Here is a 23,672-nt window from a genome sequence, read left to right as displayed (position 1 = left end):
TGGATCTGGGAGAAGCTTCATTTTTCACCTGGCACTAAATGAGGAAGGACTGAGCAAAACCTTAGCCTCTCTCAACTAGTGCAGCAAACATGGTACACAGGGCCATGCAGTAAGCAGGAATCAGCTGACAGTGAAATAATTGCTTTATCCCCCACCAGGCTGGGACAAAAGTACTGAAGGCATCATTATGGTCCAGGAGTTATGTTGTCTGGTAGGATAGGGCCTTTCCTTATCAAAGCGATGCCTAAAATGTAGCCTAGCCTACAGGTTAAGGTGAAGACTGTGAGGATCACAGATACTGCTGCACTGGAGTAGAAGTGCCACTGACATAAACCAGGGAAAAGCACAAGGGCCAGGTCTGTTTCTCTTAACCCTGAATCACCTCATCATCACCCCTCAATCATTTGCAGCAAAGTCAAAGGAATTGTCCCAGGATATTCTCCAAAATAGCTGATTGCATTTTTACTTCTCTGTTTTTGCCAATAGCGGGATGTTTCCATGCAACCACATGTGCAGGAGTGGTCAGCAAATGGAGCACAGGACTCCATGGGTGGGAAGGAACATCAGAGGGACACCACATGCAGCCTCCTCCCAGGTGAGCTGGTGAAAAGACTGGTGAGAGCAAACAAGTGCTGATTCTGCCTCTGAACTCGATAATCAGGAGCCAACCTGCCATAAAGCCTCCTAATCTTCCACAGAGTTGGAAAACAAAATCATATCTTTCTAAAGGACAACCAGTTGTTTGACACAGTTATACACTTCGGGTAATGTTTTGAGCAAATGTTTAATTACAAAAGGATGGTGCCTGAATTGCCATAATTAATCTGAACTTGTGCTAGAGTTCACAGCATCCAAGACTTTTTACACTGGCGAATCACTCTCATTGAAATACTCTGTGCTTAAATAGCAGGAAAAGCTGCTATTAGAAATCTCTGTAATAGCTTTTATGAAAGCTATGGCTAATTTAGAGCCCAATTAAACCCAGAAATCCAATTATTTCTGAATAACATAATTGCAAAAAAGTAACTAGCATGGTAAGTATGCACTAGCTATTATGGAAGATGCTTTAATAAAAGAAAATCAGCTCTGAGCCACTGAAAAGATATGTTCTTATCATAAGGATGGTCTGCAAATTCCAAAGTTCTTCAATTTTCACTGCTTTGTATTGAAGGTATGTAAACCTTGGTGCTCTGTAACTGCTGTTACATGCATTTTATGAGTCCAATTGGAGAGCAGGTAAGAGATGCTAGAGCAGAGCCATTTATATGGGTGCTTGAACAATCTCTGTTGAATGAGACAGATTATTAATTAGCTGTGGGTGTGACTGTAAGTTTGGCCACCTACACACATAGAAAGGTTAGAGAAAATAAGGCAGACCAAGCCCTTGCCACAGACTGACAGTTTTGCTCCTGATGGGAAAGAGAATTGCTTTTAGGCTGCCCTTGGCTTTGCTGCTGTCCCAGTGGGCAGTGGTGGAAACCCACCAAAACCCCCCCACTGAACTGGTGCCCCTGTAGCCTTTGGCTGCAGTTGGTGAACTCATGGGGCCACTGATCTTGTAGCATGTTTGCCTCAGCTCTGCAGTACCTTAGCAAGGGTAGTATGGTAACATCCTGCTGCTCCTCAAAAGCCCTCATAGGCAGGCAGAATGGAGAATTCTGCTTTCTCAACATTGTAGGAGACACTACCCACAGTTTTGTGCAGTCAGGACTTTGCATGGATTAGAGGCACGAATGAGTGAGGAGGAATTATGATGGCATTTTAAAATACTCCATAAACTCAGGGACAGACTTTTGCTTTGGCATTTCCATGGATGTAAGTGAAGCAGAGATTCACTTCACCTAACTTAGCTATTTGCAGTAACTGTACATTTTTTTACCCCCAAAGTGATAGTTCAACTTTCAATTACTATTTAGGAGAAATTTCCCTCTTGAATCAACTGGAGTTTTGCTGGAGTGAATGTTTTCCTTGTTAAAATTTAGCTTACTGATTTCACTGCAATCTGTGTTGTGAAAGACAACATGAATAAAGTGCTGACCCTAAAGGAAGGCAGAAGGAGGAGAAAGAATAGCCTGCTGAAGGAGTAAGGATTTTCAAATTGCTATATATGTTAATCATCTCATCTGCTCAGTTGTACGCAAGGAAAAAAATATTTCATGAAATGATTGAGTTCCATTACACAAATACTTGTTAAAGAAACAAAGAACTTCAAATGAGTAGAGGGCTGGTGCAACAAGGTTATCAGCTCAACACTGTACATAAAGCTTTGCACACAGTATCTCCCAATTTGATGAAGCTCAAGGTCATTCAAGATAAAATATTTAGTTTTTTTAAAGACATCTGAGTTATGAGCACTTAAAAAGCTATCTGAACAGAGTTGACAGAAGGAATTTATTATTTCAATTCTGGAAACACAATAAAAGAAATGGAATAAACTCTAACTCCAAAGTGTAAGTTAAGAAAAAAAAGTGCTCATTTTCCGTATAAGCTCCGGTCTATTTGGCATGCTTAGACACAGTAACTTTGTTTAATATGTGTTGGAAAATAATTGCCCTGAAGAGAATCAGGTATATAAAATGTAAGACACTGTTTTACATTTTGATTTTAGAAGGTTAGTAGATGTTTCGTATTGAAAAAAACAACTTACTGTGTACTATTTAAGAACAGAGCTCATGATCCCAATTTGAGACCATTTTGGTGCTAGAAAAATATGTTTTTGTTAATGATGCTTTTAGCATGAGGGAATCTTTGAAAACTGCATTTGCAATTATCAAGGTTAGATGAAGGATTTCTTCAAAACTTGTCAAATTGGTGATCAGGAAAAGATTGCGCAAAGAGAGTGCATTAACATTGTCACCTTGTAAAATCAACTAAAGAAATCACCTCAGAGAAATGGAATGATTCTGCTACTGCAAAGCATAATGATTTGTGTGGTTGGAGGAACTCAGCCAGAATCCAGTTTGAGTGAATTACAGGTCTTTATAACCAAGTACTTTGCTAATTTTTTTTTAATTTGGTTTTGCCATCATGTCAAATTTACATGTTTGAGGTATAATTAGCCAGTCTGATTACAAAAAAAAATGACTATAATTTAAAAATATAAATTAACATAAAATGACAAGCATTAAAAGTTAATATCAACTCAATGTTCATTCTTTTGCATTCAAATGAGTCTTATTAAGTTATTATGTCCGTCTAAATATCAGTATAATTTTCAAGTAATACACAATGTGTTCCATAATCTGCCTCTCTCCCTAGTCCTCCATTAACTCTATTGTTTCTCTACAGTTTGTTACTCCAACAAACCATTTCAGAATTACATTATTTCATTTTTCACATAAAGTGCATAACAATTTTGATGTGCCCTAGACCCTCAGTGACCATGTGTTGACTCTAAATATATTGGTACAGCCCATGGCCTTTCTTTGAAATGCACATAAAGAAGCAATAACTGAATTTCAACAAGCAAATCAACCCAATTGGTTTAGAATTATGATGCTTGGCTTTCTAATGCATATTCAGAGTGGTAGAAAAGAAAGTATGAAATTTAATTGTACCATAAAACTGTCATGAGAAAATATATACTGAATATCAAGCAGGATTACATTTCTTCAGTAGTGATCATCTGTGGAAAACTTTATTTAAAGAACTGCTGAATTTCTAATGGCTGTATTTCTGGTCAGAGAACAGTTCTAAGAGCTTCATCACTGAAAAAAGTGGCAAAATATGATGCATTTGGTTCATCCTCTAGACTTGAATGTTTCTGCACAAACTCTGGTACTAATGTCTGTTTAGTACAAAAAGCAGAATAGTGAAAAAAGTAAAGCAACTCCCAGAGTGTTTTCTGTTTTTACAACCATTGCACAAGCCCAATAGCAGTCTGGAAGCTAAAAAACCAGAGAAGTATTGCCTAATATCTGCAAGGGCCCTTTGGACAATTTGTATTATTTATTTGCCAGACAGCAAAATCATAAAATTTATACTCTACTCAATTACATGTGGAAACACACCTTATCATAATTTCTATTACACTGCCAGCAATTCATTTTATGCACACACATGAATTCAGCCACTGAAACTATTTTTTATATTTACACCTCTTTAAGAAAGTAAAATGAATGGCTGATATATACAAAATAGAATTATTGCATACAACATGGCATGTGTACACATATGTATCCACCAAGACATCTCTGAAAAATGAGTTTTCATATTTTAGTAAAGTGTTTTTATATCTGTCAATGGACACACTGCATGAAACTGACTCAAATGTCTTGGAGTCCAAATAAAAAATCCTGAGCTAACTTGGATGGTCTTTAAACTGAGTGCTGCCTGTTACTCCTGATTTCACCAAGCTGAAGATAGAGATGAGCCCTTTAGGGAATCAGTAAGTTAAATTTACTGATCATGCTTCCAGTTATATACACTTAATTGCATAACTAGTTAGTGCAAATCTACTATGATGACAACTAATGAACCAAAACCATTAAAGAAAAATAATATTAATGATATTGTGCCTTGTCACTGCACCAGGACTAAGTTTAAAGAAGTGAAGATACTGTTCTCCTCATTATTTCTCTAGGTATTTTTTTATCAAGCAAGAAACTCTGTTGTGAAGTCAGAATTTGTAGGCTACTTGTTCTTTTTTATTTCTCTTTTCTTAAGAGACAGATATCATTCCTGTACAATTTTTGTGTATGACAGTATTGAGAAGATGTTCTTTACTGCCAGTGCCTTAATCTCAAAAGCACAGGATTCAGTTTGAAAATCTGCCCAAGTAACCTTTCGTTATGTGATACCTTCCTCCTCTTCCCAGTATGGAGAGATGGCAGTGGAGAAGTTGTGTTTGTTGTGTCCAACTCTGCTTCCAGAGCTGATTGAAAATAGGAGGTGCAGGGGTGCATAAAAGCATTCTCCCTGCTGTTCACAAGGAAGTAAAACCTGTATTGAAGTCTTTGGTCCAGCTGGTGCTGACACAGTGAAGTTTTTATCAGGCAGAAACAAAAATCCCTCATGAAAAAGATTGTTACATGAATTTGAATGAATGAATACAGGAAGACACTTATGAGGAACTCTGGCATCTGTCTCCAGCTGAGAAGTCTTCTCATCACCCGCCAGTGACCTTGTTGATGACCTCTGTGAGCTGTGGGAGATATAGTGAATACCCTGATAAGCAAAACTGGCTGACCAATAGAAAAAGAACAATTTAGTCTGTGATGATCTTGACATCACAGACAGAGATCAGTATGTTCGTAATAAATGACTTAACTAGTTTGCATAACTTTCTCCTTGCAGTGATTTGTATAACTTGAACTTGAAGGCTGGCCGTGCCTAATCAGGTGCCTTGGGTCTTTAGACCCCTGTGGGAGGTGTTCACTGGTGAAACTTCTCATACGGTCTTTGCTTTTCAGTATGCCAGAACAGAGAGCAGTCTCCCTGTCAAATCAATGAAAAATAATGCCTAATACTAGGAGACATGGGTGCTTCTACCCTCAGGCAAATCGAGCACACAGTGTCCAGTCCTATTCTGCTACAAAGACTGTTACCAAGTGACAGGCATCTGGTGGCCTGGTTTCACTGAGCAAGTTGTATTGGCCCTTTCCTAGGGACAAGGTGCTTTCATGGCTGCTGACATCCCCTTCTCACAGCAGAAATACAGAGTACCTGAGGGACTCCAGAGAGTAAATTGCCATTTCAACCCTGAAGCAAGTCCTTCCACAGCATGTTTTGTTTGAGGCACAAGCCTGTGTGCCCCAGTCTTGGTTATCTTATGCCTTTCCTGAAGGACAATAGGACTCTCAACAGGGCATTTTGTGACAACACTGAATAGATTTTGAAAGAAAATCCTTCCACTTTTCCAACACATACTAAGGAAATGGTATCATATTATGTCTGTGCAATTCACCATTTATATTTCTGATATCTTTTTGCCGATGTGAAGTCTTAGGGGTTTTGAGAAGACCTGTGGTCTCCTCCAAGAAGGTGAGAATCTGAGAGGAGCAATCGGCACTGAGAGAGAGACAAGGAGAGCTGGGAGCTGCGGCAAGACCAAAGTGAAATAATCAAGTTGCAGTAAGTTGTGTTCTGATCATATGTCCTGGTTCCTATTGTGAACATGGTTTTGGGTTTTTTTCCTTGAACATATAGACCATTAGCAAAAGTTTCTCTCATCTGACAGGTGAAGGCTGAGCCAAGGAGATTGGGGAAGGGGATATATAGAAAAAAGGTTGCAATTACATTGTGTGATGTAGGAACATAGAGAACATGTGTGCTAAGAGAGGTGTTGGAGAACTTGCCTAGTACTTCCCCAAAGAAATCCATTCTTGCACACTACTTTCAGACATTCCTCCACTCCCCACCTCTGTGAGAGAGGACACACACAAATACTCATTTTTCTTCCCGTAGTTGGACTAGGATGCCTTTTTTTTTGAGCAAGTCTTCACCGTGAGTTTCAGCCGACTCACTGGCAGATTCAGGACAACGTGGTGTGCTAGTGAGCCAACATACTTGTTAGTTGGGAAAAGACTCCCCTTAAGAGCTTCCTTGAGAGCAAACCACAGACCATTACCAGCACAATAGTGTTACAGAAACTGCCTTAGTTGTTAAAAGTGTGGTAGTGTGCTTGATTACATTTACATTCATAGTTAATTGCTGTCACTGCTGAACATATGAAAAGATAATTATGACAATGGTGCTGGTTATTTTTAAATGGCTATATGAATATACAGTTTTTAAATGACAATGTTAAGTGCATGTCTTTATCAAATGAAAAATGTATGTCTGCTATTCATTCATTAGCGAAAAATTTGCATCCACAGTAAAATATTTAGCTTTGACTGAAAGAAGGTTCATTATGCTTCTGAAGAAAAAGTGCAGAATGAAGTGGAAAAATACTCTGTGAGTTTTTGTTGGCAGTGTGCTGAAACAGTGAGTAACACAGCTGGGAGTGCTGAGGACCCCGAAGATTCCTAGTGCTTACAACCCAGATGTTGTTCATGCCTCTGCTACTCCCATTAGCAGAAGGCAAATGCGTTTGTGTAAGGAAAGGGCAAACAGACCACTCTGTGTGTACTGAATTTTTAAAAATATATAATTGAAAATATACACTGAGACTGGTTTCAAAGCATACTAGCAGGGCACTGAAAGTTGTGTTCTGAGACTCTCTTAAGCACCATACTTCTTAATCTGCTGTCAGAAAGGTTGCTGACTGTCCCTTCAGTGCAATGCAAGTGTTAGAAGGTTGAGTGATAAGAGTTCTGATCTCTCTGTCACAGATACAGACACTGACCCAAAGGTGAAATGTGTGTGAGTACTTAGCTCAGGAAAAGAACTTCATTGTCCAGCAAGAAGAAATGAAGAAATCTGTGAATATGTATGCTTCAAAGAGTGTAATTGAATTTTTTGTGACTCTCAGGCAGGCAAATTAGCAAAATAGAAGAGATGAACAGTAAGTGTGTAGGGTGGAAGACGTGATGGAAAGGATCTCCAGCAGTGTGATCTCTATTTGCAATGCTAATTTCCTAGTCTGGAGCCTCCGAGCAGCAGTAACTCTAAAAATGTTCTTCAAAAATCTCTTTCTTCATGTACACTGAACTGACATGGAGCAGGGAAAGTGAAAAACAGTTGCCCTTACACACTTATGGCCAGCATGCAATGCACTAGCACTGTCCAAGAACACATGCCCTTCAAGCCTTCAGTAATTTGAGTAATTCTATTAAAAATTGTATGCTGGGGGGACTTCTGGCAAATTCCAATTAAATATTTTTAAATTTAAATATTCCAATTAAATATTTTTCTTTGTGATTTCTTTCCAGTCAGTCCTGTGATGTACTTGGTGAGGCAGCAAGACCCCAACATTGAAAATGTGGGTTTAATTAGTAACGGTGAATTTCTCCTACAAGCTGTCACTAAGCTCTCTCTATGGTGCTTTACTGGTGGTAGGACTGCTTTTATCACCAAAAGGATATGTGCAAAGCCCATTGAAGTCAGGGCACATTAACAGGCACAGTGAAGGCAAAAATGACATCCCTTGAAATGGGAGCTAGTAAGACACTTCTGAAGCTGTCATTCTGTGTTATTTGCTGAGAGCTGGAACTTCTTCAGACTAGGTGACAGTCCAGAGGAAACACATCCTTTTCAAAAAGTTCTTCAAAATTCATTTCTGTATCGTGTAATAATAACAATAACAACCTTCCAGGGTATTCTGGCTTACAAGTCACTTGCAGTTTTGCTAGTGACATTCAGTGGCAATTGGATCAGATTCACAGTGAAGGAAACCTTACAAAAGCAGCTGAGGGAAATAAGAAGAATGAACACTTCTGGTCCCTAAAGACTTTAAATCCTCCAAACATTTGCTTTATCCTTGTTCTCTTTTGGAGGTGAGTGGAATTCATCCTTGTTCCTGGACTTACAATAGAGCTCTGCTGCCTGGGTGACTGCACAAGGGATTTGGAGATCAATCAGGATCCAAACCAAGCTTCAGCATCTCAGTTCCTTCCTGCAGTAAGTGATTCTTTTATATGAAAAAACAGAAATCCATACTGTTGAAAACAATGACAAAACTCCTGCTGCCTTCATAGAGGCTGATTTTCATTCTAAAAAGAAATGGTATGTTCAGTGCTACTAAACAAAAAGGTTCAGTAGGACTCTCCTAAACTACGTGTTGTTGATCCTGGACTCCATCTTGAATAAAAACATTTAATGATTCAGATCACAAAGAAAATCAGGTGAGCTTAAAGATCCTGGGAACTGTAAAAGTAAATAAATGCATGCCCTAAAAGCAGTCATCTGGCACTCAAGCTATTCAGACTCACATAGCTACCTGCTGAGAATGCCCCCCTCACTCAAGAGCACTATAAACTTGCTTATCCTACAGAAATAAGGAGTTTACTTTTGAGCAACAGCATGAAGAACTAACACTCTTAAACAAGTGGTAAAATCATGATGGCTGGCAGGTCACGAACCTACAGGTAAATAATTTAACATGTGCTTTCAGTTGTGTTCCTGAGCACAGGAAGGGGAGTAGAAGCACTGTGTCTCTGCTCCCAGTGCTGATGCTTGGCTCTGGGTAGGAGGAGAACTATGGGGTAGGATGGTGGGAACCAGGTCCCTCATGAGGAGCAGATCCTGGGACAAAGTACCTGGACATGCAGGATGTGCACACGAGATCCTGAAGGGCAAGGAAGACAGTGAATAAGTGTAAGCTAGAGCACGTGGATATTAGCAGGAAAATGACATCTGTGTGAGGGTTTGGGGAAGCAGGGCCTGGAAATAGATGGGGCCAAGCCCCTACTCTGAATATTACGGGACAACAAACACACAGATTCCAAACTCACCAGCTAAATGTGTGCTTCGGTAGACACAAGGGCTGCTGGGGGAAGGAGACAATCTAGCTGTGAAAGGAAGTACACTTGCTGATGATTGCACATTCAAATCCACCTGAAATGTGAGAGGTAGGGCTTTTGACACAAGCTGTGTTCCACTCAACACACTGCCTGTGCACACACTGGAATGCGCTGTGGGCTGACCCTGGCCTGCAGCAAAGCACCCACACAGCTGCTCACCCACCCTCCTCTCCCAACAGGGCAGGGGAGAGAACCGGAAGAGAAAAAGCAAGGAAACTCATAGATCAAGATAAAGACATTTAGTAAGTGAAAAAACCCAGGCAAAACCAAGTGATGCAAAGGCAATAATCACTCATCATCTCCCACCAGCAGACTGATGCCCAGCCAGCCTCTGAGTAACATCAGCCTTGGAAGCCAAAGCCCCTCCATCTCTTTTGTCCTCTAACCCATTGCTAATCATGACATTATATGGCATGGAGTATCCCTTTGGCCAGTTTGGGTCAGCTGTCACAGCCATGTCCCTTCCCAACTTCCTGCCCATCCCCAGCCTACCCACTGCAAGGTAATGAGAAGGCAGAGCAGGAAAGTGAGAAGGCCTTGATGCTGTGCAAGCACTCCTCAGTAACAGTCTAAACATTGGTGAGTTCTTGTCATTTTTCAGTTACAAATCCAATGCTTAGCACCATACAGGCTAAGAAGAAAATTAACTTCCCTTGGGGCAGACCTGTTACAGTATGACATAATGTTTAATTGTATTATGCTGGCAGTGAGAAAAGCCTCACTGAAGCCTTATTAATTCAGAAAAAAATAGAAAAATTGATCTGTTCCTTTGTGGAATAAATACAGGAGAGAGTACTCTTGTACCCCAGAGCTCAACGCTACCTTCAAATCTGGCAGACATTGAGCCAGAGGATCTCAAGTGTGGCTGCTGTGTGTCTGAGGGATTTCATGGACTAAATCTGTGCATTGCTCCTCTGACGCTTTCAGTTCACATCATACCTACTGTATGTACATGAACCATCTGTGTACCACACGTCATTAATTTGGTAGACCCTGGGGCTGCCAGATTTCTGGCTAGTCAGATGAAGCTACTGTGCAGCTTCATAAAAGCATATGGTATTCCCATAAGTTGCCACATGTCTGCAAGTCCAGTAAATGCAACAACCTCTTTCCTTCCTCAAACTCTTCCCAGCTAATATTTCCAGAAAATAAGCAAATACAGCCAACAATCTGATATACAGTAGCCATGCTTTCAAGAGCATTTTCTGTTTTACAGTTTACCATTTCAGGGGAAGTGATTTATGAGAGAAAGTCAGTAAAACACTACATGACTCTGGTATAAAATTAGCAGTGATATTTAGGGAACACATTGCAGAGTGGAAAGAGGGCTGGAGTATACATTTGATCATGCATGTATTCATAGAAATAGAACAAAAGTCTTGTTTTTTTCCTGTTAGAGCAACTTAGACAGACAAATATCTGTCTCCGTCTTTAATTTCTTCTGCTCCTAAGAGAAACAATCCACCAAACCCTTGACAATTTGCTAACAGCTCAGGCTAGCAATAACACAGCCAGAGGCAGGATTTTTTTTCCAGAAGGCCCCGAATCCATGCAGTGCAGAGGATAATAGTGAATCAAGGCAAGAAAGAATATACGTTTTGCTTGAAAGAGTTGTAATTCATTCATTAGTCTGGTCATGCTAGACATCCTGTGATGCAGGTATGATCCTTACCATCTTCAACACCTTGTCTGCACTCACTTCTTGATTGATCTGTAAAACCCTTCCTCTTGGCTTCTAGGAGTTGGAGGGGGTTTGTAAAAAATCATAGAGCAAGGTCTTGCAATTGAAGCTTGCAGCATGAGACACAGGCAGAAGGAAGGATAAACTGAGGTTGCAGAGAAGTATCGCAAATCTCTTGTTTTCTAATTTCTACAATTTTTTTTTTGTTAGCATTTTTGTAATGTTTTAACACCACTAAGGGAATGGTAGAGAAGGGGAGAAATGATAGACTAAGAGTATCCAAAAGTTTGGAAAAGTAATTTAGGAAAATTTTCCAAACAGAGTTTAACATCACTGGTGGCAGGTTGAGGGGCAGCAGTTGACAGCATTTTTCTTTGTGTATGAAAGTCAGTAAACACTGCTCATACAGCAAACCAGTGCTTTACTAGATGTCTGTATCTTTGTTTGCATGCATTTTTCATACTGCTCATGAAGGTTCCATTTGAAACCACTTTTCAAAAGGATAAAATTTCGTGGCCATGGATTACTACTGTTTCATACGCAGTGAGACAGTGTTATTGATTCATAAAATTAGGGCTTTTGATTTCATTGAATGTGAATGTGTGTTGATTAATATTTACACACTCCTCTGAGGTGCATGGTGCTGTGCACACTGCAGAGATTACAAGGTCCCTGCCCTAGGATGCTTAAAAAACAGACAACACAATGAATTACATTGGCTAAGAAAGGTCACAGTGGGGTGAAAGAGGAAAGGAAACAACAGAAAGCAAAAGAAAGGGAATTTGTTTCATGAAAGACTTATTATTTACAAAGCATGGCCATCAGGTAATTTGATTCCCTTTGGCTTTTATTTTGGTTTTGTTTTTCGCTTTATTTTATTAGGTTTAATGATCAGGCATGGGTGAGATAGTGTATAACACTGGAGCTGAGATTAATGATGAAAGGCCAAGAGAAAGCTGTGGCTCTTGAGGAGGGATTTCAGAAAGAAAAGCATTTGGTTTTTCACTCATTAGAAGCAGGCAGGCTCAGGCACAGAAGAGTTTCACACTTGCATGAAACTTTAAATTAACCACATGTGTAAGTCTTTGTGGGAATAGGGGACTAATTGGGTAGATTAGAATACAATTAACTGTGAAGTCTGGCTAGCACTAACTGACAGGGTTTAAAGAGTGGAAAAGCTGATAGAATCCTGCCTAGTTAAAAAAATAGCTATGAAGACATCTGGGAAGGGAAGGCAGCCCTTTGCCATTACAGGATGAGTGCCAGCCACAGAAGTACAGATGAACTTGATGCTCTTCATTGTTGCTATAGCCTTACTCAGATACACTGGTTTTTCTTCCAAGATCCTTTTCAGTTATATCATGTTAACTAAGCCCACTGCTGACCTATAGAAACCTTCATCATCCTCAGACTTCACAAACAGGAAGATCCTGTGCTGCTGCCCCAGAGCTGGCAGGGGAGGGATGGCTCATAAACACCTTCTCCAAAATCTAGCACCGCTTCATCACAATGTCTCCTGAAAGGTACTAAATGCTTTTAACTACTACTACTTTAGGATGTGATCACAGTTATCCAACTGTTTAAACTTTGTGGGTATAATTCCTGAGCATTTAGTCATCTAATGAAATACAGATAAAAAGTCCTGCCAGAACTTTCTAAGAGATAGCAGGTAGTTTATTTGATTCACACATTAAAATTTAGTGGTACATTAAAGAGGAGTCTCTTTCCAAAGTACACATATACCACCGGCCAAAAATGTAAAAACCCTTCATATTTTTGAATTGGCTCAAATTTTATTAATTCTTAAATGAAAGGTTGTCTTTCCTACGGTTATCCATCAGATAATACGATTTATAAATACAGTTTATATGCCTGGTATCTGCAGAAACCTGGGCTTCATGCTACTAAGTCTTACGTAATTTGCAAAACAGTAGTGAAAAGTGTTTAAACATTTTACCTTTTGGAAGGATAGCACAGAAGAATTGGACCCTGTATTTGAATCTGTTTGACCTTCCGTGGTTAACTGCCCTTCACAATGCAGTGTGTGAAGCCCTTTGTGTCTAAATGGGATCTCTGACTGAAGGAGTTTTGGGTTTGCATAGCCAGGTTTTGATGCGTGTGTGTGTGTGGGCATGGGGTGGCTGCTGTGAGAGGCTGCCAGAAGCTTCCCCCATGTTGGAGAGAGCCAAGAGCAGTCGGGTCCAAATGGATCCACTGATAACCAAGACTGAGTCTATCAGCCATGGTGGTAGTGCCACTGGGATAACAGATTTAGGAAGGGGAGAAAGTTCCTGCACAAGAGTAATTGCACCCAAAGAGAGTACAGAGAATATTGCAGAAAAACAAGTGTGCAGACACCAAGGTCAGTGGAGAAGGAGGGGGAGGAGATGCTCCAGGTGCCAGAGCAGAGATTCCCCTGCAGCCCATGGTGAAGACCATGGTGAGCCAGGCTGTCTGTTCTGCAGCACATGGAGGCCCATGGGAGAGTAGTGATCCACCTGCAGCCCCTGGGAGGCCCCAGACTGGAGCAGGTGGATGCCCAGCAGAGGTTGTGACCCCATGGGAAGCCCACATAGGAGCAGGCTCCTGTCAGGACCTGTGGCTGTGTGGAGAGAGAAGCCTATGCTGAAGCAAGTTTTCTGGCAGGATTTGTGATCCAGTTAGGGATCCATGCTGGAGCAGCCTGTTCCTGAAAGACTGCACTTCATAGAAGGGACCCACAATGGAGCAATTAATGAAGAACTGCAGCCCGTAGGAAGCGTTCATTTTGGAGAAGTTTGTGGAAGACTATCTCCTGTGGGAGGGACCCCATGCTGAAGCAGGGAGCGTGAGAAGTCCTCCCCCTGGGGAGGAGGGAGCAGCAGAGACAACATGTGATGAACTGACCTCAGCTCTCATTCCCTGTCCCCTTATGCCACTGAGGAGAGAAGGGAGAGAATTTGGGAGAATTTTGAGAAGATGAAGGGTGTGGTGTGGGGGAGATGTTTTAATAATTGTTTTTATTTCTCATTATCCTACTCTGATTTGATGGGCAATTAGTCTCCCGAAGTCAAGTTTCTTTTATCTGCAATGGTAATTGCTGAGCGATTCCTCCATTTCCTCTGTGGCAGTGCAGGTGGCAATGGCCACTGCAGCAGAGCATTCAAAGGACTAGCGAACAGTCCTCCACAGCACAGAAGTCTGATTCCCACCTGCGGTTAAGGCGAGTTCCCATCTTCCTAGTGGTTCTTAGTTTACATGTTTAAGTTTATTGGTTCAGGAGTTCTCCACCCAGTTTTATGTATAAGTTCATGTTTATGCATTTCCCTCAATTGCCTATGTATTAGCTCTGGAACGTTCTCCCTTCTTCGATGCCCCATTGGTTGGTTCATGTAACTCCCTCCCTTAAGTTATCCCTATTGGATATTCCTCTGTTATCTCCTCCTTCTCAATCAATCCCCATTGGTTGTTTCAACTTGTTCCACCCTTGTATAAAATACTGCGGTCTGTGTCACTCCTTTATCTTTGTCCCTGGACCTTCCACCGGGAGTAAACCAGCTGGAACCTACACAGAGTCTCCTCTCTCATCCTTTGCCTCTGCTGATGCTTTTACACCACCTTTGTTTGGGGCTCGCTCCTTGCGAAGGAGCCAGCTTTCCCTGCAAGCTGCAGCTGACCCCTGCCTGCTGCAGCAGAAGCCAAGGACATTTGCAGCTGGGTGCTGTGCTACGTCGGGCAGCCCCAACAGTGTCATTCCTTATCCTGACCCATGAACCTTTCATTCTATTTTCTCTCCCCTGTCTAGCTGAGGAGGGGAGTGATAGAGCACTTTCAGCAGGCACTTTGCACCCAGCCAGTGTCAGCCCATCACAAGGAGGAAGGGAAATGCTGCAATGCCTCCAATGGTGGCGGTGCTTGAATTGAGAAACTTGTCAATTCAATACTAATTTTAGATGCTTGGAGTTGAAAAAGAATAGCCTGTGTGGAAGTTACTTTGAGCACTGTATGTTAATGGCAATTTAGGTATTATTTCCAAGGTAACAAAAATAAAGTAGTGCATATAAATGTCTGATCAATACAACTCTTGTGCTTCTTACAGATAAATAATTAACCCTGATTTCTGTTTTGCCTCTCTTCCTAAATATGCATTCAGCAGCATATATGACCTTACAGATGGTCACATACACAAGTGTGTACAGATATGATCAAAGACCACCATCTTCCATTCTTACATCCCAAGTCAAGTTCAGAACTATAATGGATCTAAAGAGAGGACTATATGTCCCTGCATAAAATTTAGATCCTCTTGAAAACAATAGTTATGACATGTTTTAATAAAGCACAACAATTGCCCTGAGATACAGGGTCAAAATTACTTCTGTTGTCTCTTCTAACGTCACTGGAAAACTGACCAATCCATACAGGTATTTGAAAATTAGTCACTCCAGTTTTGCTGGGGGTGTTAGAAAAATAATTTGAAAAAATATTCCCAACGGGGTTTCTATTGTTTGTGAAGATTTTTTGTTGAGAGCTAAAAATTTGGCTTTGTCAAACTCCTCATTGGACAACAAAACCTTTTGTAAAAGTGGAGCCCTGAACGTAATGTATTAATGGTGCTTCACCCTGACCTCATTGCATGCTGTCAGATGAAGGGCCAATTTCAAGAACTTCTTTGCCCTGTCAAGTACTTACCCATCTAAGAAATGTAAGTGAAACCAGGGTGCTTTCTGCTTCAATACAGGCTGAGCCATAAAGACAAGAGCTCCATGATCTACTCCTGAAGACTAGTTAAGAAACAGAGAGGAAACAAAGTTTTCTTCTGTGTTATCTGAATTTTATGATGGTTAAAATTCACTTCACGAGAGTCACTTCTGATTTTTATGTACAAGATACAAAGAAATGTAACAATATGATTATGTTTGTATAACATAATATAAACACATTCATGAATGCAATATCCATGGATGTAAGCTGCTGTTGAAGTAAATGCTCTTATTTTAGTGTATTTCTGTTGCTGTGTGCTTTCTGTTTCCTTATTCCCATTTCAGCCTGCCAGTCTCCATTCTCTATACTTTCCAAATTAAAGTAACTTCTTTTTTTGCCAGAATCTTGATCATCAGTCTACTTGGTCTTACATAGCTTTAAAAAAGCTCATGCAAAAGATTAATCTGATATGACTTTGAATTATACTAATGACCACAAAAGACCTGAATATATTGTGTATCCTGTAGAATATAAATCCCTATGTGTAAATACTTCACCACTGGATTCAGCTATGGTAACTTACATACAACCTGGGTGCGTTGTCACTTTAAGCACAAGTTTTCCTTTGCTGTCAACAAAGGGCAAGACATTTACAGTTGGAGTAAAATTCTTGTCCCTCAATTTTTCATTCATTTAAAATATACGGAAATAATTTTTTTTAAAATATGCCTTTCACAATAGACATTAAGGAAATCCCCAACCTCTGACAGTCTTAAATAGGACTTTTTTTCTTTTTGCTGACATAAACATCAGTTCTTAATGTGGATTCAAGCATTTGACTAATTTAAAATTTATTTTTAAACTGCTGTGAGGTTTATATTTGAAAACATCTGCTGAGCTGCTGGCCCTGTAGCTACCTTTAGCAATGTTTTATTATGTTGACTAAGCTTATAATGGTGATTCTCTGCTCTACCGCTGACATCTTAATTGCTGCCTCACCAATACTGATGTTGTAGGAGGTATGTGGGACTGACTTTTACATCTATAATGATATGGTAATGTGAATCATTACACTGTCAGTGGTGGTTTATTGGCATTATGGTTTAAGATTATGAGCGTATTACAGTGTCAGTGCAAACAAATACTGCCGCTTTTAAAGTAAGCAGATGAAAGACAGAAAAGTGCTAAAATAGTTATAATATTAAATTCACAATAGCGAGATAGTGTTTGCTTAAGGCAGCCCCTGCCCTAAATTCATATGTTATCTGCATAATTCAGCAATGCATACTGTGCAGTCATCTCCTGGAGATTCCACAGCATCAGGCAGAAATAACAAATGACCTAGGGTAAATATGTTGGCCCATTTCACCCTAATTTTAGACCCTATCAATTGGAAGATCAGAGCCTGCAGTCAGAAACTGTCTGGTACTGGGGAGAATGCCTCTGATTTTCCAAAGCCAACAGTGTATAAAACAAAATTGTCTTTTTTTGTTGTTGTTGTTCTTCACTTTTCAGTTCCGAAAGGAGGATGGGTAGAAGCAGAAATAGGAAACAGCAGAAATCAGACAACACCATCTGACAAGAACTTTTGTAGATGTAAACATCAGATCTGTGAACATGAACTCTGGTAAGACTGCATACTGATCTGAAATTCCTATATTGAGGTTTCCAGGGGAAGGTTTTGAAATGCATTTGAGAAAAGTCTGTTCCCATGGATTCCCTATTTGCATGCTCCATCAGGCTTTCTTATCTAAACTCTTCCCACAAAATAAAATGAAAAAGAGCAATTTTCAATAGACTTTATAGTAAGTACTTTGATAACACTTGCCAGGAAATTTGTAGTAAGCATAGTACAAAACTGCTAAGAAAGGACTAAAAAAAAATCAGTTTTACATAGATTTTTTTGTTCTGAGGGACATGGTAATTTCTATCTGATAAGAATAAGCAGGTTCATCTACATAAGCAATACTGTGGTGCAACAGGAATAGATCTACAAAGCAAATCAGTTGGTGCCGTGGATCCAGCAGTCCAGCCCCATTCTTCCCATTTTGGAGATGTGCTGCAAATTAGTTTGTACCAGGCTCTTCTGGTCTCAAGGACTCAGCAGCAGTTACTATGGGAGAGGATCCATGTACATCTAAATTGCATCCTCTGGTTTAGTTTTATTGGAAATGAATCCAGTTCATGCTTGTATAGCTCGGCACACAGTCAAACACTTCTACATTGGTGCAACCAGGAGGTTCACTTCATAGATGTGTTACTGGTCTGTGCTAAAGGCTAATAGAGATGACAAAATCACAGAAGATTCTGAGCTGGAAGGGATCCACAAGAATCATCAAGTCCTACTCTTCAGTGAATGGCCCATGCAGAGATCAAACCACAACCTTGGTGTTATCGACGTCATGCTCTGACAAACTGAGCTAGTATCAGAGGATATGCACCAAGTGAGTTCCATGCTCCTGATCCAGTCCTACCAATGTTAATTTTTTTTGTGGCTCTTATGATTCTTTTTCTCAGTGTCCTCGTATCTCCAGTGGAAGGTGTTGTGGAAAATGAGAGCTGATGAAACGATGTCAGCCCTGAATTGGAGGACAGGATTTCTTCTGCATAATGCTCCATGTGCAACAGGAGGCAGCAACCGTAAGTATGTATGGTGATGTATAGACCTAGGGGTAGAGGATACAGATGAACATTTGGTGTTGAGCCTAATCCCCTGTTACCACTGACCCTACAAAGCTCTGAATAATCCTGCTGTAGAACTGATCGTTGCATCTTAAAAATAACAGAGGTGTTTATTATTTCCTCTTCTTTCATTCAGAGATACCAGAAATCTTCTTTCATTCTGATACCAAAAATCCACTCCTCTCACACTTAGAAGCCTTTTAATTTCTGCATGAAATTTGTTCGGGTAAGTATATACCCATTTAATCCTAGGTCAGCCTTTTGTCTGTAGAAAATAGTCTGGCAATGGTAAGTCCATCAGAATGAATTTTCCTTACTGGAGCTTGACTCTGCTGGAAATACTGGTACACACTCAGATTCCTCTGGGGTCTTTTTATTGCCATAGTATGCTGGCACTTCAGAGTCACCAGGTACTCACCTAGTATATCCAAGTATATCTTTTTTCTTACTTCTAATAGGGACAATCCCAGCTATTAACAAAAACATTTTCTGTAGAATATCTTTACAGGCATGACCTTTTATGTCTTCTATTAAATTCCCTCTATTACTTCAATCTTCAAGGTTACACAGTCCCTACATAAGACACTCCACTCTGGACCTTTTCTGCAAAGAATGCCTGAGCAAATTTTAGCAGTGTACCTTTTTTTTGCCCCATGCCTTGTTCATGCATAAAATTCCCTCCAGCGCAGGATTTAATTTTTCCATTATGAACAGGATCATCTCTCCTTCAGCTAGTTAGCTATGCAATATAGAAATCTCATATTAATGTCCATCTTTTACTCTTTAATAAATAATTTCTCATTTGACAATGAAGCTTATAATTTCTGGATACTTTCTGAATAGCTCTGTCTTGAAAGATCTGTCTTGAAAATACATATAATATCTAACAGTTTAACATGTAAACTGCTAAGCAGATGGTATTAACAAGTTAAGCCACTTTCAGTCAAGCAAAAACATGAGGCCTGTGCATAAATCACCAGTTCTAGCCATGTATCTGTCAGGAAATACGTAGTCTTCCACTTAATCAAGGCAACAGTGGACATTTTACCACTGAAATGTTTTTGGGTGCCCAGAAAGTTTGAAGAATCTGCAGTCCCCCAAAACCAGAAGCACTTTGTGGGCAGTTTGGTCTGAGGATGAAGGAGATGATGAAGTTTTTGTATCATTCACCTGTATTGTCAGGGTCATTTCAGGTTCTGCTTATCTACACTAGATATCCAATTTCCAGTTTTTAGGTATTTCCACATGACTTGTTACAGGACAGTAACAACAGCAACAACAACAAAATCCCCAAAGAATTCGTAACATTAATATTATATTAAGCTCACTGTTCTTATATTAAATGTGGAACTGTTCTTTCAAGATTCAGAGTAATCATATGGTAAATAACTGCAGAATTTCAGGACTTCTCTTTACCCTGAAGAACAGAACAGTTCAGCAGCTCCTTGTTGATCACTGTTGATGCACTCAGCAGTTGCTTATTTGCAGGTAACTGTCTTCAGAAATAGTTTGCCACCATCAGAAAGGTTTTGTTAGTAAAGAATCAGCACTAGTGTTCAGTGTAGGCTTTGCTCAAAGGCGAGTTAACTTGAGTGTATTGACTGAGTTGATGGCTTGAGTGATATCTGAGGATGGTGGCTGCAGGATTGCTCTGCAGATTCTCTGGTTTGGTCATTGCAGTCATATTTAAAAAGGAGTTAAATGGAAATGGTGGAAATCTGTGAGATGGCACTGATTAGTTAACTTTCATTGTTAAATCCTGGATGGACTAGGATTGAAAATTAATCCTTGACACTGGAAATATGGAAAAGGTCTGTGAAAAGGCATCTTTAGCACGTCGTGGTTTTCCTTTTGTCTCCTGTGGTAGTTCTCAACTCTTCAGAGGTGCAGAGCAACTAGATGTGTGAACCTCTGTAGACATTTCTCATATACAGCATGTAGAGCCCCTTCTACAGTATGAGGAGTTTTGCTTTTCTTAGTCACCTTTTGCAAACTCTTTGGAAGCTGGGCACAAACTCCTAGGGTCTCCTGGGGGTCACTCACTGGCTGAGCTAACTGTGTTTGGGAATGAAGGTATTTTAAGTTAAGGGATCCTGCTTTTCATCTTGGAAGGTAATCCCATCATAGGCTGAACATTTCTGTAGTATAGATAATAATGAGGATTGTGGTAGGAAAGAGAGACTGTTTGTGTTACTGCTCTGGAGGCAGGAAAAGCCAGAATCTGTGAGGCCAGTGAAACTGCTCTCTGAGAATGGCAGAAATGCTGTTACAGTTACCATGAATCCAAGGAAGGAAAGTTCAGGGCAAGAGCAAATTATGGAAAGTAAAATTGTAGTTATTGGGAGGAATTAGACTAAAGGAGGAATGCGGAGAGGAGCAAATGTAGAGAGTGCATCCTTTTACAGAAATGTGGGAATCCAAGGGTCTTCTAGTCAAGAGGTAGAAAACATACCTGTAACAAAGCAGCTTTGTAATATTTGATTAGCAATTAGATGATTTTTAACAACTCGTTTGTGAAAACATTTATACAGCAAACCTCCAGGCGAGATCTATGGAAGCAACAGAGGCAGATGCCAGCAAAATGGAAAAGAGAGGTTCAGAGGCTAGAGTAGGAAACCTACTGAGTGGTATAATATGCCTGGCATGTAGATACATATGTATAGCTCATCAGGTCTTCCTCTTTGTCTCAGTGAGGGGTAGCTAGTTATCTCACCCACTGACCTGTGTCTGTCAGCAGGCTGCTCGGCACAGGCAGCCAGGAAACTAAATCTTCTCTGCAATGGCAGAGGTGGGAATGCTATGAGGGACTGCATGACACAGTCAAATAAAATGCACAAGCAGAGTAAGAGCCTGTCTGCAATGCCTACAAAAATCTTCACCATTTTCTTCAGTCACTGTATCCAGCTGAGAGCAAACAGCCTGAGCTCTGTCAGTGGGGGGCAGTGGGCAGCAGAAACTGCCGCATAAACTGCAAGGGACAAGGAGGAGGGCACCAGCGGGCTTTAATGTGCCATGTGCTTCTGGGGTGCCAGAACACTGACCTCCTACTTATTTCTCAGAGAAACAAACTCTGAGCTTGGTAGCTTACAGTGTCCTTTCAAAACCCCAAGTTGTCCCTAGCATGCAAACACAGGTTTGCAGCATCACTTGCATCTGGAAGCATTGCTCTGCAAACCCATTGACATGATACTGCAGCTAGCTTTAGGAGAAAATTAATTTCCCTGAAAGACCCAGCTATCATATCTTTTTTTACAGAGTGAGTTGAAGGAGACATTAGTAATTTTCAGACCTCTGCTGACTCTGAGCAGGTCAGACTGACAAAGGGATCTACAACCCTCACTAACAGGATCTAGCCTGGGGAACCATCAGGTCATTCCACATACCAGTAGGCTACAGTAAAGCCATTGCACACAAACAGTTTTCAGTACCTAATAAAATGGATTATATTCCAACTACTGAACTTAAGTTCAAATGCTTTGGCACTCCTCAAGATCACCCTTGCTCTTGTTGCTCTGGTGGACATTCTATGCATAATCATATTCTCATATGGATAAGCATGCACAAATAGGTCAAGTGCTAAAAGTACAGGGTCACCATCCTGCTTCATCCAGAAGATGAAGCATCCCTCCATCCCTCGTCTGCCTGACCCTAACTCAACCCAAGGAGAGATGCAGAGGTCTGGCTGTGATGGTACCTGATTTTCTTGGGCATATTGGTTAAAGAGGGGGCCGAGGATTTTCAGTGTAAATCTTTCAAAGCCTTCCAGAGGGTAGGGTGCCTAATTCTATATAATTCTAATAAGGAGTGACTTTCCAAATCCCTCAAGATTACAATGTTCCTAAACTTCAAAGGAAAATACATTTATAGCTTACTCCTGAAAGCTGTTGAGAGGAAATTTTGACGTGGAGTTGTCATTAGGTTAAGAGCATTTTTAAAGAAAAATATTTACCAATTTCATTGTAATACCAAGCAATTTGTCTTGCTTATGTTTTGTACACTGTTCTACTCACTATCTCCAGTCTACTCCACAGGATTATTAGAGGCTTCCATTTGGGACTTTGGATATTTTTATCAGAGATCTCCCCTTGTATTTACCTTTGGTGCATTCATATACCTCTGATCTTTTAGTCTTTAGTTGGACTACAAAGTTTTAGTTTGACACAGAGTGCTGAGAAGTAATTTGTTGTCTCTGGTGAGCAGGGCTTTGTGAGACAGGTGTTCCAGGAACAGCAGACCTAGAGGACTAGAAGCTTTCTACAGTCCTATACACTTCTTTGGACTACACAGTTATTCCATATTGTCCTTGATTGCTGGGAGCTGGACTCAATTATCTGTTTGACCTTTTGCAGACCTATGCTCCAGTATTTCCATAAATGCACGAAGCTTTTAAACATCTGCTTCATGCCTGAAACAGCAAACACTTCCTGTCCCTCTCATTTTACCCTGTTAGTTATGAGTTTATCAAATACACCAGTCCTGTAAGTCAAATGGTTAAAAGTTCAAGTTCCACATTTCAGTAGCAATCTTAGCCATGAAGCTGGTGGTTAGTCTGGATAATGGCTGCCTAGTGAGAGCATTAACAAGCTGTGGCAAATCTTGTTAGCTTTAAATATCTTGAGAAAAGACACTAGACTGCTAATAATGACTGCTTTGTCAAGAATTATTGATAAAAGTATTTTTAAGGAATGAGAAAATCACTCATGTGAAAAAAAATGGGTTTTTTTTCTTCCATAGAACTATCAGTATTGTTGCAGATGATAGTGAAAAATTAGGAAGTGGGAAGCTGGCACTGACAATCATTTAGTTTTAGGGATACTGGGTAGGGAGGTTGGTATGTAAGTGGTATGGAAGCTCGTCTGTGTTGTGTCAGAACTCATAGCTACACAATGCTCATCCTCTTTCTTCTTTTCTCTAACACAAAATTAAGAATAGTAAATTTTTGAAATGAGAAGTTCAAATATTGAATGTGTTGAATTGCTTGAAAAGTTACATTGCTCTTCACTGTAGCTACATATATCAAGACGTCACATCTCCAGAATCAGAGATTAAGAGATGGAAGGAACTCACAAGGATCATTGAGTCCAACTCCTGGTCCAGCACAGCACCATCCCCAGGAATCACACCATGGTGCCTGAGAGTGCTGTTCAAACAATTCTTGAACTCTGTCAGGCTGGTGCTGTGACCACTTCCCTGGGGAGCCTGTTCCAGTGCCCAACTGATAC

The 23,672-nt window shown here is 40.3% G+C and overlaps 1 long non-coding RNA gene across 1 annotated transcript; it reads left to right on the top strand.

The window, feature by feature from the left end:
• The first annotated feature begins 490 nt into the window (after positions 1-490).
• On the top strand, positions 491-18,674 carry LOC108446465. The gene is made up of 6 exons (XR_001861644.1): positions 491-595; positions 5,942-6,072; positions 8,379-8,502; positions 17,284-17,395; positions 18,286-18,408; positions 18,587-18,674. It is a non-coding gene; the product is annotated as an uncharacterized LOC108446465 (long non-coding RNA).
• Positions 18,675-23,672: the final 4,998 nt, after the last annotated feature.

The sequence above is a fragment of the Corvus brachyrhynchos genome, unplaced genomic scaffold (genome assembly GCF_000691975.1).
Source record: "Corvus brachyrhynchos isolate BGI_N302 unplaced genomic scaffold, ASM69197v1 scaffold32, whole genome shotgun sequence".
In the NCBI taxonomy this organism is placed as follows: domain Eukaryota; kingdom Metazoa; phylum Chordata; class Aves; order Passeriformes; family Corvidae; genus Corvus; species Corvus brachyrhynchos.
The sequence above is the reverse complement of the archived record's forward strand: the minus strand, read 5'-3'. Positions and strand labels throughout refer to the sequence as shown.